Here is an 11,912-nt window from a genome sequence, read left to right as displayed (position 1 = left end):
GATTGATTCTTTGAGGACCTGCTCCATGATTTTTCCGGGGACTGAAGTGAGGCTTACTGGCCTGTAGTTTCCAGGATCCTCCTTCTTCCCTTTTTTAAAGATTGGCACTACATTAGCCTTTTTCCAGTCATCCGGGACTTCCCCCATTCGCCACGAGTTTTCAAAGATAATGGCCAATGGCTCTGCAATCACAGCCGCCAGTTCCTTTAGCACTCTCGGATGCAACTCATCCGGCCCCATGGACTTGTGCACGTCCAGTTTTTCTAAATAGTCCCTAACCACCTCTTTCTTCACAGAGGGCTGGCCATCTATTCCCCATGTTGTGATGCCCAGCACAGCAGTCTGGGAGCTGACCTTGTTCGTGAAGACAGAGGCAAAAAAGCATTGAGTACATTAGCTATTTCCACATCCTCCGTCACTAGGTTGCCTCCCTCATTCATTAAGGGGCCCACACTTTCCTTGGCTTTCTTCTTGTTGTCAACATACCTGAAGAAACCCTTCTTGTTACTCTTAACATCTCTCGCTAGCTGCAGCTCCAGGTGCGATTTGGCCCTCCTAATTTCATTCCTACATGCCCGAGCAATATTTTTATACTCTTCCCTGGTCATATGTCCAACCTTCCACTTCTTGTAAGCTTCTTTTTTATGCTTAAGATCTGCTAGTATTTCACCGTTAAGCCAAGCTGGTCGCCTGCCATACTTACTATTCTTTCGACACATCGGGATGGTTTGTCCCTGTAACCTCAACAGGGATTCCTTGAAATACAGCCAGCTCTCCTGGACTCCTTTCCCCTTCATGTTAGTCCCCCAGGGGATCCTACCCATCCGTTCCCTGAGGGAGTCGAAGTCTGCTTTCCTGAAGTCCAGGGTCCGTATCCTGCTGCTTACCTTTCTTCCCTGTGTCAGGATCCTGAACTCAACCAACTCATGGTCACTGCCTCCCAGATTCCCATCCACTTTTGCTTCCCCTACTAATTGTTCCCGGTTAGAGAGGGCGAATAATTTCTGAGTTTACCCTGTACAAGCTTTATTTATTTGGGGATTTATTTGGGGTTTGGACCCCCTTGGGAGTTGAGCATCTGAGTGTTAAAGACAGGAACACTTCCTAACCTGTTTTCAATTGAGCCTACAGCCGTTAGGGGACGTGGTTCAGACCTGGGTCTGGGTTTGCAGCAGGCTAGTGGGTCTGGCTCAAACCAGGTACGGCACTGAAGTCCCAAGCTGCCAGGGCAGGAAAGCAGGGGCAGAAGTAGTCTTGGCACATCAGTTGGCAACCCCAAGGGGGTTTCTGTGATCCAACCCGTCACATTGACTCAGCCAAATTTTCTGCAGACAGGCAGGGCTGGCACCCAAGGACCAAGTTTTGGGCCTATCCTGTGTAACTGTGTGGTCCCTATCACACTGAAGGGGTCACTCCCAAGGGACTGGTTATAGGGTGGGGGGGGGGGCATAGGCTAGACCCTGTGGCTCTGTGACAGGGAAGATGACCGGGAGATCAGGCCCACCTGCAGTGATTCACCTGCTAGAGCCCTTATTCCTCAGCTACAGCGGGAGGAGAAGAGCATGGGTTGGGCGCGGTGCCATGGGGCCAGCTCACAGGGGCACCAGGCCAAGGCCAGGGCTCAACACCCTGTGGCAGAACAATCTCTGCAGTTCAGAGCCCCTGGCCGTACTGGCTGGGAGCCACCACCCTGTCCAACACCAGTGTCTAACTGTGAAATTGAACTACCCCCAGAGACGCCCTTCAGCTGGGCAGGGAGGGGACAGGGATTGGAGCACTACACCGGAGCTGGCAGAGCCATCAACACTTTCACTGCCAGCACCCACTGACTCCCCAGCCTGGGCCAGCGCATGGTGCTCTGCCCCAGCCCCATACCTTGTGCATGATCTTGCGTCCTTAGAACAGCACTTTGTCCCGCTTGCGGAATCGATACTTGGGTATCTCCTGATCCTGAACCGCTGAGAGAGAGGGAGACATGAAAGGCTACCAGTGCAGGGAACCCAGGGCCAGCAAGGGTTGGAGCCTGCCCCCTTCCTCACCAATCTGACTCCCTGCTTGCACGCCCCATTGCAACCCACCTCCCAGCCCAGGGAGGGGTGCAGAGGCCTTGGGGGTACAGATGGTAGAGTCTTGCCTCCCCCCCGCCAGCCCCAGGAAGCTGGGCTGGCCGCAAAGAACCCCAGGAGCTTTATGCCCTACCCAACCAGTCCCTGGATACCCCTCACAATCCCTTTGTATGTTGGGAAACTGAGGCACAGGGCAGTGAGTCAGTAGGAGAGAACCCAGGAGTCCTGGTTGCCAGCCCCCTGCTCCAGCTATTGTGGTCTCACTGCCTATACAGGCATGCAGGCACTAAGCCCAAGATGGCCTGATGGGCAGCAGCGTGCCTGAGCCATGGCTGCGAAAGGGATCAGATTTGCTCCCTGCAGGGATTGGCACTTACTCTTGTGGCGCAGCCTAGGGACCAGCACCAGGGTCAAGGTGGCGATGAGCAACATGGAAACTCCAACGCCAATCATGACATCCAGCACCTATAGGAAGAGGCATGTTCCAGACCCGGCTTCCAGACAGGCCGCAGGTGGGTCCAAGGCACCACCAGCCATGCTCTGGAGGACTGAACGGGGCAGGCGAGAGCAGCCCTCACCCTGTGGAGCACTTGTTTGGACGTGGAAATTCAGGCAATATTTTTATGAGCAGTGTGTGCCTCAGTTTCCCTGTGGGCTTTGTCCTGCTATGCAGCGAGTGGAAAAGGGAAGGCACAAAAGTGTCTGACCCAACAAGCCACCTGCCTGGAGACCACCATTCACATGAACTGAACCGATCCTACTGTCAGGGAGCCACAGGATCAGTGCTAGGCCCCCAGCTTTGGACCACTCTCTTGGAGGAACCCCTTCAATGTGGAGACCCCCAGGAGAGATGGGGGACGGGACACGTGCAGTCATGTACTCTCCGCCCCCCGCCCCCTCCGCCCCCCCGCGATTTCTACCAGGGTTCACACCAGAACCTTTAATTTGTGCCCCGGCCCGAGCTACAGAAAGGCGTTGCCTCTGCCCAGCAGAAATCCGGGAGGCCTCAGGGCAGCGGGGATGGTCTCCGAGGCTGGCGCCCAGGGCGTGTCTCCCTCAAGCAGCTTGCCCTGCTCCAGCAGTGTAGCCCTGAGGGGCTCCAAGCGCATCGCAAGCCACAGCGCCCCGCTGGGAGCGAAGTGGGGATCCCCCAACAGAGAGAGGGGGAAGCCTTGCCATTTAACCTCCTGCAGCTGTGTGGGCATGTGTGTGCGCCGGGGCTGCACCAGCACCAGTGCCCAACCTCGCGGAGTCCACCCCGGAGCCAGGAATAGAGCATGGGGAGCTGGATCCCGCGGCCAAAGGCCAGGCAGGACCGGGAGCCTGCAGCCAAAGGTGGGGCTGGCAGAGGAGGGAGGGCGGGGGGGCGGGCAGGAGCTGGTTCTGAGCTGGGAAGTGGCCCTGCATGGCACTGAAGAAGGCACAGTGAGTGACTGGGAGGCCGTGCTGCAGCCCACAGGGTGTATGGCATGATACCCCCACGTGTCACCTCTGCTGCCAAGGTTCCTCCAGGGCAGGCCACGGAGCCGCACCGCCCCCTGAGGCCGAACTGCTGCGGTGCCGGCAGCACTCCGGCTTCACCCCCTGAGCTCTGCTCAGCGAGTCCAACGGAGAGATTCCTGGCAGAGTCCACTCCGCAGGGACCAATGCACCAGAGACACTCACCCAGGCTGGTTGATTTGGCAGCTGGAACCCAGCATGGGAAGTGCTCGCTTCACCATGAGCCTTAAAGCACAGGCAGTTCCCGCCAGCCCAGAGCAACGCCATGCCAGCTGTCTCTGACTCCCTTCCTTGGGCCAAGCAGTGAGAGCTCCCAGCCTCTTCCAGAAGCGCACTCTTTTCCCCCCACCTCCCACCACCCAGTCCTTTGGTCTCGAGCCAGGGTCTCTGCTCAGCTTCTCTGCTGACAGGCGGTGGGGCACTGGTTGCCAGTTATCCATGTACTGGTGACCGGGGTTTTCCACTGATATGGGTCGGCCTCAGCCAGTCCTGTCTAATGACCACTTCAGTCCGCTCAGAGAGCGAGGACACACACACACACACCCCTCCCTCTTCCCCCTCATGTCTCTCAGTCTGCCCTGAGAACAAACAATCCTTTTCCCACACTGGGTAGCCATGCAAAATATAGGAGAAACTGAGGCAAGCAGGACTCAAAAATATTACAGAAAATTCCCATTTTGTCACACCTGCCCCTGTGGTGGAGGATCCCAAAGAGACAACAGAGCCCCAAGGACTGAGCCGTTCACAGTTAAGCTGAGACAGGCTGGGCATGGGCATGCAGCCTGGCTGGAGACCAGGGGAACAGATGACTGCAGGGTGCTTCTGGGAGCAGAGACTCCAAATGGGGTCCACGAGGATGGAGCTCAAAGGATCAAGACATGGCACAGCCCTGGCTCCCACCAAGACAAACTGTCCCATGCTCACCTGTCTCATGCTAACCTAAGGGTCCCCAACACCCTATTGCAGGGGATTAGTAACTACCCCCGCTCTGGAAAGGCCACACAGTATCACTGCAGGTACTAGCTTATGCAGCAATCCCTGACAGGGAAATGTCCCCAAACATGAGCTCACTGTGAGCAGCAGGGGACACTGGAGCCCAGAGGCCCAGGCTCAGAGGTGCTGAGGCTGTGTGGCTTGCCCTGCGGAGACAGTGTGACCCCTGGGATCTGATGCATTACAGGGCTCACCCCAGGATGCTCTGCAGAGGCTGCAGCTCAGACCCCAGACCCTGTGAATTAGGAACAACCGGTCCCAGCACATAGTGCAGCACCACAAGCCAAGCACCTGACCTGCACAGGCTGCGACCACATGGGCCACATCACAGGGAGGGAGGCTGCACTGCAGGGTGCCCGGGCTGTACAGTAGCTGGGTTGGCTGCTCCATCAGCGAGGCTACCCCTGGCCAGGTCTTGGGAAAGTAGGAAGAACCCCCCGCAGCCTGCCCTTCGGCTAGTATCTACTCCCGCCTGCCACACACCCCACCCCTGCTGGCGGAGGGACCAATGTGAGCGGGGCAGGGCAGCCACACACAGCACTAGAGGACCTGGAAGCCAGCAGGCTCCCCACAGCTCAAATCAGGGGGAAATTCTTTCCCAGCCCCTCCCCCAGTCCAAGAACAGTGTTTGACCCCATCAGCCCCTCCACCCACCTCCTGGGCAAGTACCAGAGCCTCCCATCCCACCAGGAGCTGTGCTGCCTTGGGCCCGGGACCGTGGGCTATGCCAGCGGGCCAGCACTTCCACTGCCCACGGGAGGGACCACGACACTGCTCCATATCCCCCAGGAACACAATCCCTCCAGGAGACACCACACCTGGCCCCCACTCCCAGGCATAACCCCCCAGCCCCCCTCCTCACCATGCTGGTCTGGAGCTGATCTTCCACAAAGAGCTTAAGGTTGGGCAGCACGGCTATAAGCGCTGCATCCTGTGTGGAGAGAGATGCAGACAGAGCCTCAGCACCAGCAGGCAGGCTGATGCTGCCATCAAAGCCCATGGGCCCAGCCCTATGGCTGCTCCCCCCAACATCTGGCCATAAAGGTCTCTCTATAGCACCTTCCATCCCAACACGCCTTGCTGAGTGTGCAGTGTGTGCAGGGACCACTGGCCCACCACTGAAATGCAGCCACCACTGGAGTGAGGCTGACAGCTGTTCAAGGGGCACGTAACAGTGCAGACGTAGAAAGGACGTTGAAGTGGAGAGCAAGACTCCAGCAATCCTGGGACACTGTGTCCTGGGCAGGCCCCAGCAGGCCACACCTTCCCAGACACATCCCAGAGGGCCGCTGGGCTCTGGAGAGGCTTCTGCCAAACCCAGGACCACATCTGGGAAGAAGGTTCCCATGGGAGATGGGGGATCCTTGGAGCTGGAATGTGACCTGGATGCTGGATTTAACATTCCTAAGTCAGAGGGGAGGGGCATCCTGCTGGGGCAAGTGCAGGTCCTGGGGAGGACTCTGACTGGGATGCCAGCCAAGGTGCCCTGCACTAGGGAAGTGTCCCCAGCCCCCAGGAAATGGTGGTGGTGGGGAGGGTCTCTTCAGGTCCTTGTCCAGCCAGTGGACAGCACCAGAAGGGGGAGCTCTCTGAACGTGGGTGGCAGGGGTGGAACGAGGGGTTGAGAGGCTGGGAACTCGCTCGCTCCAGCGACTGCCAGGCTCCAGAGGACAAACTGCCAGGGGCCCCAGCAAGGAACTAGACAGCACCTACCTCCTGCTCATCCTGGGGCTCAGACTCACTCTGCCCCATGTCTGCTCTCGGCTCTGGTCCCAGAAAGGTGCCTGAGAACAAGCAAAGACCTTTATGCTGTGCCATTTGGGGGAAGCCGGGGTCCACCATGCCCAGCTCTCATGACCCCCCAGAACCACAGACCTCCTTATTAACCCTCCCAATAGTTTCCCTCCCTCACAGGGGGCCCCATTCCCCCCACCCCGCCTCCCCAAGACAGCACCCTCCCAGCCAGTCTGTTACCTCCTGGCTGGGAGCACAGGTCACTGGGCAACATGGGGCTGGCCCTTCCCTCACTGATCCTCACCCTACTGCCCTTGACCTGAACTGCAGACACACCTGGGGAGCAGCTGGTCCTGTGGGGCTCCCCACCGGTGCTAGTCCCATTGTTTGGGGAAGGACTGTTCCTGCTTGATATCTGCCAAGGAGAAAGGTCTCAGGCAGAGTCCAGACCCTGCCCACTCACCTCCTGAGCCAGGGGTGTCCCTGCCCCATTCCAGGGCAGATGGGCCCTCTGCACCTGCCCTCCAAGTCACCACCTTGTCTATCACCAGACACAGACCGGAGATGCTTTGCCCAAGAACACAGGCAGCATGACTCAGACCCCAACCCAGCCGTGCAGAGTGTGGGGTGTGGAGGAGAGAGTCCCAGTTCGCACTGTGGAAATGGGCAATTTCCAGCTCAGGACAGGGCTGGGCACTGGGGGTCAGGCCTGGACTGAGACGCAGGGGCTGCCTCCCAGCATGGGCAGACGGGTACACAGGAGTTCGGCTGCTTCCAACAGCAGCACGGCCATGGCAGCCGGTTGACTCCCACCTGAGTGTGTTCCCTGGGGGTGAGCGGGATTGTACTCTGGCGGCCACCCGCACACTGGGGCCACACTGCTCTTGTTCACGCGCCAGCTTGTGTAAAACTGTGCCTCTCTCCACCTGTCTAGGGAGCAACCTCCTAGCTGCTGTGCAGATAGACCAGGGGTGACCAGCCTGAGACGGAGCCAGAATTTACCAAAGTGCCTTGCCAAAGAGCCACAGTAACACGTCAGCAGCCCCCCGTCAGCTCCCCCCCCACCACCGCCCCCCGTGTCTCCCAGCTGCCAGCAGCACCGCCGAGCAGCGCCTAACTCTCCATCCCTCTGCCTCCCCCCGCCGCGATCCGCTGTTCTGTGGCGTGCCGAAGGCTCGCGGGGGAGGCGGGAGGAGGAGCAAGGGCGCGGCAGACTCCGGGGAAGGGGCGGGGGCCTTGGGGGAAGGAGTGGAGTGGGGCTGGGGGCTGGGGCTGGGGCAGAGCCCGGAGTTGAGCAGTGAGCACCCTGTAGCACACTGGAAAGTTGGCACCAGTAGCTCCAGCCCTGGAGTTGGCGTTGATACAAGGAGCCGCATATTAACCTCTGAAGAGCCGCATGTGGCTCTGGAGCCACAGGGTGGCCGCCCCGAGATAGACCGTAGGCAGGGAGAGGCCAGTTAAGGCCACCCAGGCTGTGTGTTGCCTGGGGCAGATGAGGAAGGATGTCCAAGAGGGGTGCCAGCCCCTAGAGAGGAGGGGGTGATAAGACAGACTCACTCATTCCCTCCAAGAGGGACAACCCCCCGCACCCCCCAATCCCTCGTTAGTAACGTTCTCCCCCATGCTGTGTTGGCTTCCATCAGAACAGCACTAGCCAGTGCTGCCCCTGCAACCTCTCCTGCCAGTGCTGCCCTGCCCCAGCACCCCGTGCGGGCGCAGACCCTGGGCTGAAATGGCTCCAGCAGGACATTCTCGCTGCACACCAGGACCTCACCAGGAACTCGCTTGCTGCAGCTTGGACACACGGACAGGGCAGGCAAAGCGGCGATACACAGGGGCAGCTTAACCTTCGCCGGCCAAGGCCGAGCTCTGTGGTCTCAGGGGAAGGGGATGCCAACAGAGCCCTGGCCGGCCAGGGAACACATGGGAGAGGCTGTTGGAGGGCCAGGGCCAGCACCAGTCCCCTAGGGAGGGCTGTTCACCTCCTCTCTCCGCTGTGGAATATCAGAGCTAACTTTGATTCCATTGGGAGTCTAGTTACAGGCTGTAGAGCTCACTTTGGGCTAATGGTGCACCAGCACTGAGGCTCCCCTACTACAAGTTGAAATCATGAAAGAGCTAAATTTACTAAGAGCTGAAATCACTGAGCGTTGTGTTAAGTAGTGGGGGAGCCTGAAGATATATTGTGGAGCAGTTTGCGGGACGGCTGGAGTGCCTTGTGGACAGGCTGGTGGAGCAGTTCATAGGACGGCAAGAGCTGCTGGTGGGACGCGGAGCAGTCTGTTGGACGGCGGGAGCTGCTTGTGGGCTGCGGAGCGAAGCGGAGCGAAGCAGTTTGTGGTGCAGCGAGCGGAGCGGAGCGAAGGCCCATGGAGCTGTAGGGCGGTCAGCTTCAGATCATGTAAGGTGCCTTTTACCCCCGCCCCCATCTCCACCCAGGTTGGGAGGTAAAGCTCTGCAGATAAATTTTTGAACTCTGGGGCTGCCCTGACCAGGGACAGAGACTTTTGGGTCATTGGACTTTTGGGACTTTGGGTGATTTGGGGTTGCTGGACTCAAGAACCAAAGGGAAAGGGCATGCCCCAATTTGCTTGGGGTGGGTTTTTTGCTCATGGGTTGTGTTATGAATCCTGTTGGTGGTGTTTCCCCAACATAATGCCACATTGTTTCTCTCTGTTATTAAAAGGCTTTTTGCTACACTCAGACTCTGTGCTTGCGAGAGGGGAAGTATTGCCTCTTGGAGGCGCCCAGCGGGGGTGGTATATATTTGTCCCAGGTCACTGGGTGGGGGCTCGAGCCGGTTTGCATTCTGTTATTGTAATGGATCCCCTAGATATTGAACCCGGCCCTTGTTGCTGCCAACTCTGACGGGCAGAAGGGTTACACAGACTTAAAAGTGGCAATTCTTCAACCAAAAAAATCGTCAAAAACAGACTTGAACGAGAAACTGCAGAACTGGAATTAATTTGCAAACTGGACACCATCAAATTAGGCCTGAATAAAGACTGGGAGTGGCTGGGTCACTACAAAAAGTAAAAACAATGAGAAGTCCTTGTGACACCTTAGAGACTAACAAATTTATTTGGGCATAAGCTTTCGTGGGATATAACCCACTTCATCAGATGGGTTTTAGCCCACGAAAGCTTATGCCCTAATAAATCTGTTAGTTGCTAAGGTACCACAAGGACTCCTTGTTGTTTTTGCTGATACAGACTAACATGGCTACCCCTCTGAAACTTGTCACCACTACAAAAAGTAATTTTCCCTCTGCTGATACTCACACCTTCTTATCAACTGTTGGACATGGGAGACGTCCACCTTGATTGCACTGGCCTTTTAGCACTGACCCACCGCTTGGTAAGGCAACTTCCATCTTTTCATATATATAGTGCTTACTGTATTTTTCACTCCATGCATCTGATGAAGTGGGTTTTAGCCCATGAAAGCTTATGCCCAGATAAATTTGTTAGTCTCTAAGGTGCCACAAGGACTTCTTGTTGTTTTTGCTGATGCAGACTAATGCGGCTACCCCTCTGAAACCTGAATTACGAGAGAGGCAGAAACGGCCACTAGAGGGAGCCATGGAGATTGCACTCTTTGAATCCACAAAGAAAAATACACAGACATTTGAAAAGACCATGGGGCTAGAAGGGCCTCGGTAGGGCGTGAGTATGATAATGACCCAGGCTTGGTCCTGTCATCCCCCTCGTTATCTTAATGCAAAGAGAAATGATGTGACATTGACCCTGGAACTAGATACAGGAGTGGCGATGCCCATGGTCGCTCAAGGGGTTATGTGGAAGTGTGAAAGGGAAAAGAGGACTTGTGTGCAGGTATTTTAGTTTGGTTAAGAGACCGAGCAAGAAACAGGCCAACCTTAACCCTAATAATGCGAGATTTGTAGAAGCGGGGTTTGTGCGAGGCGGATGGGAAAACTACAAGGGACCTTGCTTTAAGATAAGAATGGAACGCAATGTTGACTCAGGATAATGGGATGAGAAATGTATAAACAGGACACAGATATATGTAATGAAAGGGGATAAATATTGCTTTATATTGTTTGTACTTTGAAGATTTGCCTAAGGACAGACACTCTGTCCAATTGCTGTCATCCCTGAAATTGCATGAATAAACTGTCTCTGATTTGTTGTAAGACTGAGTTTTCTTCCACAGTTACAAATCCCCTGTGGGATGATTGAGAGACACTGAGCTGCTTTTACAGAATTACAATACTGGGCAGACAGGAGTATTAGGCAGTCTCCCAGTCACTGCAATATATAAAGGTAGCTGTTCCCCATTAGAGTTAATTGTAACGGAAGGAAATGGTCCCCCATTGATGGGCAGAAAGTGGGTATCCAACGTTTGACTGGATTGGAGTGTGGTGCACCACATGCCAGACAGAGATGGGGAACGGAAAGAAAACTACAAAGCTGTATATAATACAGACATGGGATTGGTAGAAGGCACAGCAGCAAGGCTGGTTGCATCTGACAAGGCCGGTTGCATCTGACAAGGCCATTTCTAAACCCACTGTGACAAAGTGGGAATTTTCTGTGATATTTTTTATTATGCCTATATGTGCCTCAGTTTCCCCTATGAGCTGCAGGGTTACCCTAGGGGGTAAAAAGGCTTGTTTGCTCTCTGAAGAGGCTCAGAGACTCTGGTGTGAATGGCTCCTAACTGTTTGGGGCTTGGGCCCCATATCAATGGAGTTCTCAATAAGACAATGGCAAACCCAATCACAGAGCCTTTGATAGCAATGATCATGGATGGCCCACCTCTCAGCAGGAAGCAAGCAGTGTTTGCCCAGCTGGAGAACAAAGGACTGGGGAGGTGCCAGGGGGTGATTAAGTGTTGGCTTCTGAGGGCTTCTGGGCACACACCTGAACTGGGACAGAGTGATCAGAGGGACAGAGCTTTGGGCTCTGTCCTGACCAGGATGGACTCTGCTGTAACATCCTTTTCTCTGTGCTAGCCAAGGACTTCCTTTGCTGTGTTCCAGCTGGGTGTCCCTACGGATGCTGCTGGAAGAGGAGCATTACTCCATGAGATTGTACAAGTCTCCCTCAGAGATCTGCCTCAGTTGGACTTGCTGAGTGGCATACTCAGTGTGAAGCAGGGGTGCTGAAGGCCCAGAGGTCCAGCCTAAGGAGGCAATGAAGCCATGTGCTTTCCCTGGAGGAAGAGTGAGGTCACTAGGGGCCTGGCTCACTGAAGGAGTTCTCCCAGAGGCTGTTGCAAAGCTGGGCTCATAGCTCCGGTCCTGTGGATTGGTGACAGAGACCTGTTCCATATGCTCTGCGATAGACAGCGGAAAACCAAATGGAGGAATTGCAAAATGGTGTAAGTTCAAGATCATTGAATGGGCTGCCCCAGTTGTGTGTACCCCAAAGAGGGATGGCAGCAGAAGAATTTGTGGGGACTATAACATCACCATAAACTCCGGGCTGAAAGTGGCCCAATATCCAATTGCTAAACTACAAGATTTGCAGAACTGACAGCAGGAGTGATGTTTCCCAAGCTAGACTTGTCTCAAGCCTACCAGCAGGGGGTGCTGGAACCAGATTAAAAAATATCTGACCTTGAAGCCACATAAGGGGCCATTGGGTGTGAAAGCTG

This window comes from Eretmochelys imbricata, chromosome 20 (assembly GCF_965152235.1).
Source record: "Eretmochelys imbricata isolate rEreImb1 chromosome 20, rEreImb1.hap1, whole genome shotgun sequence".
Taxonomy (NCBI): domain Eukaryota; kingdom Metazoa; phylum Chordata; order Testudines; family Cheloniidae; genus Eretmochelys; species Eretmochelys imbricata.
This window is presented reverse-complemented; position numbering follows the sequence as displayed.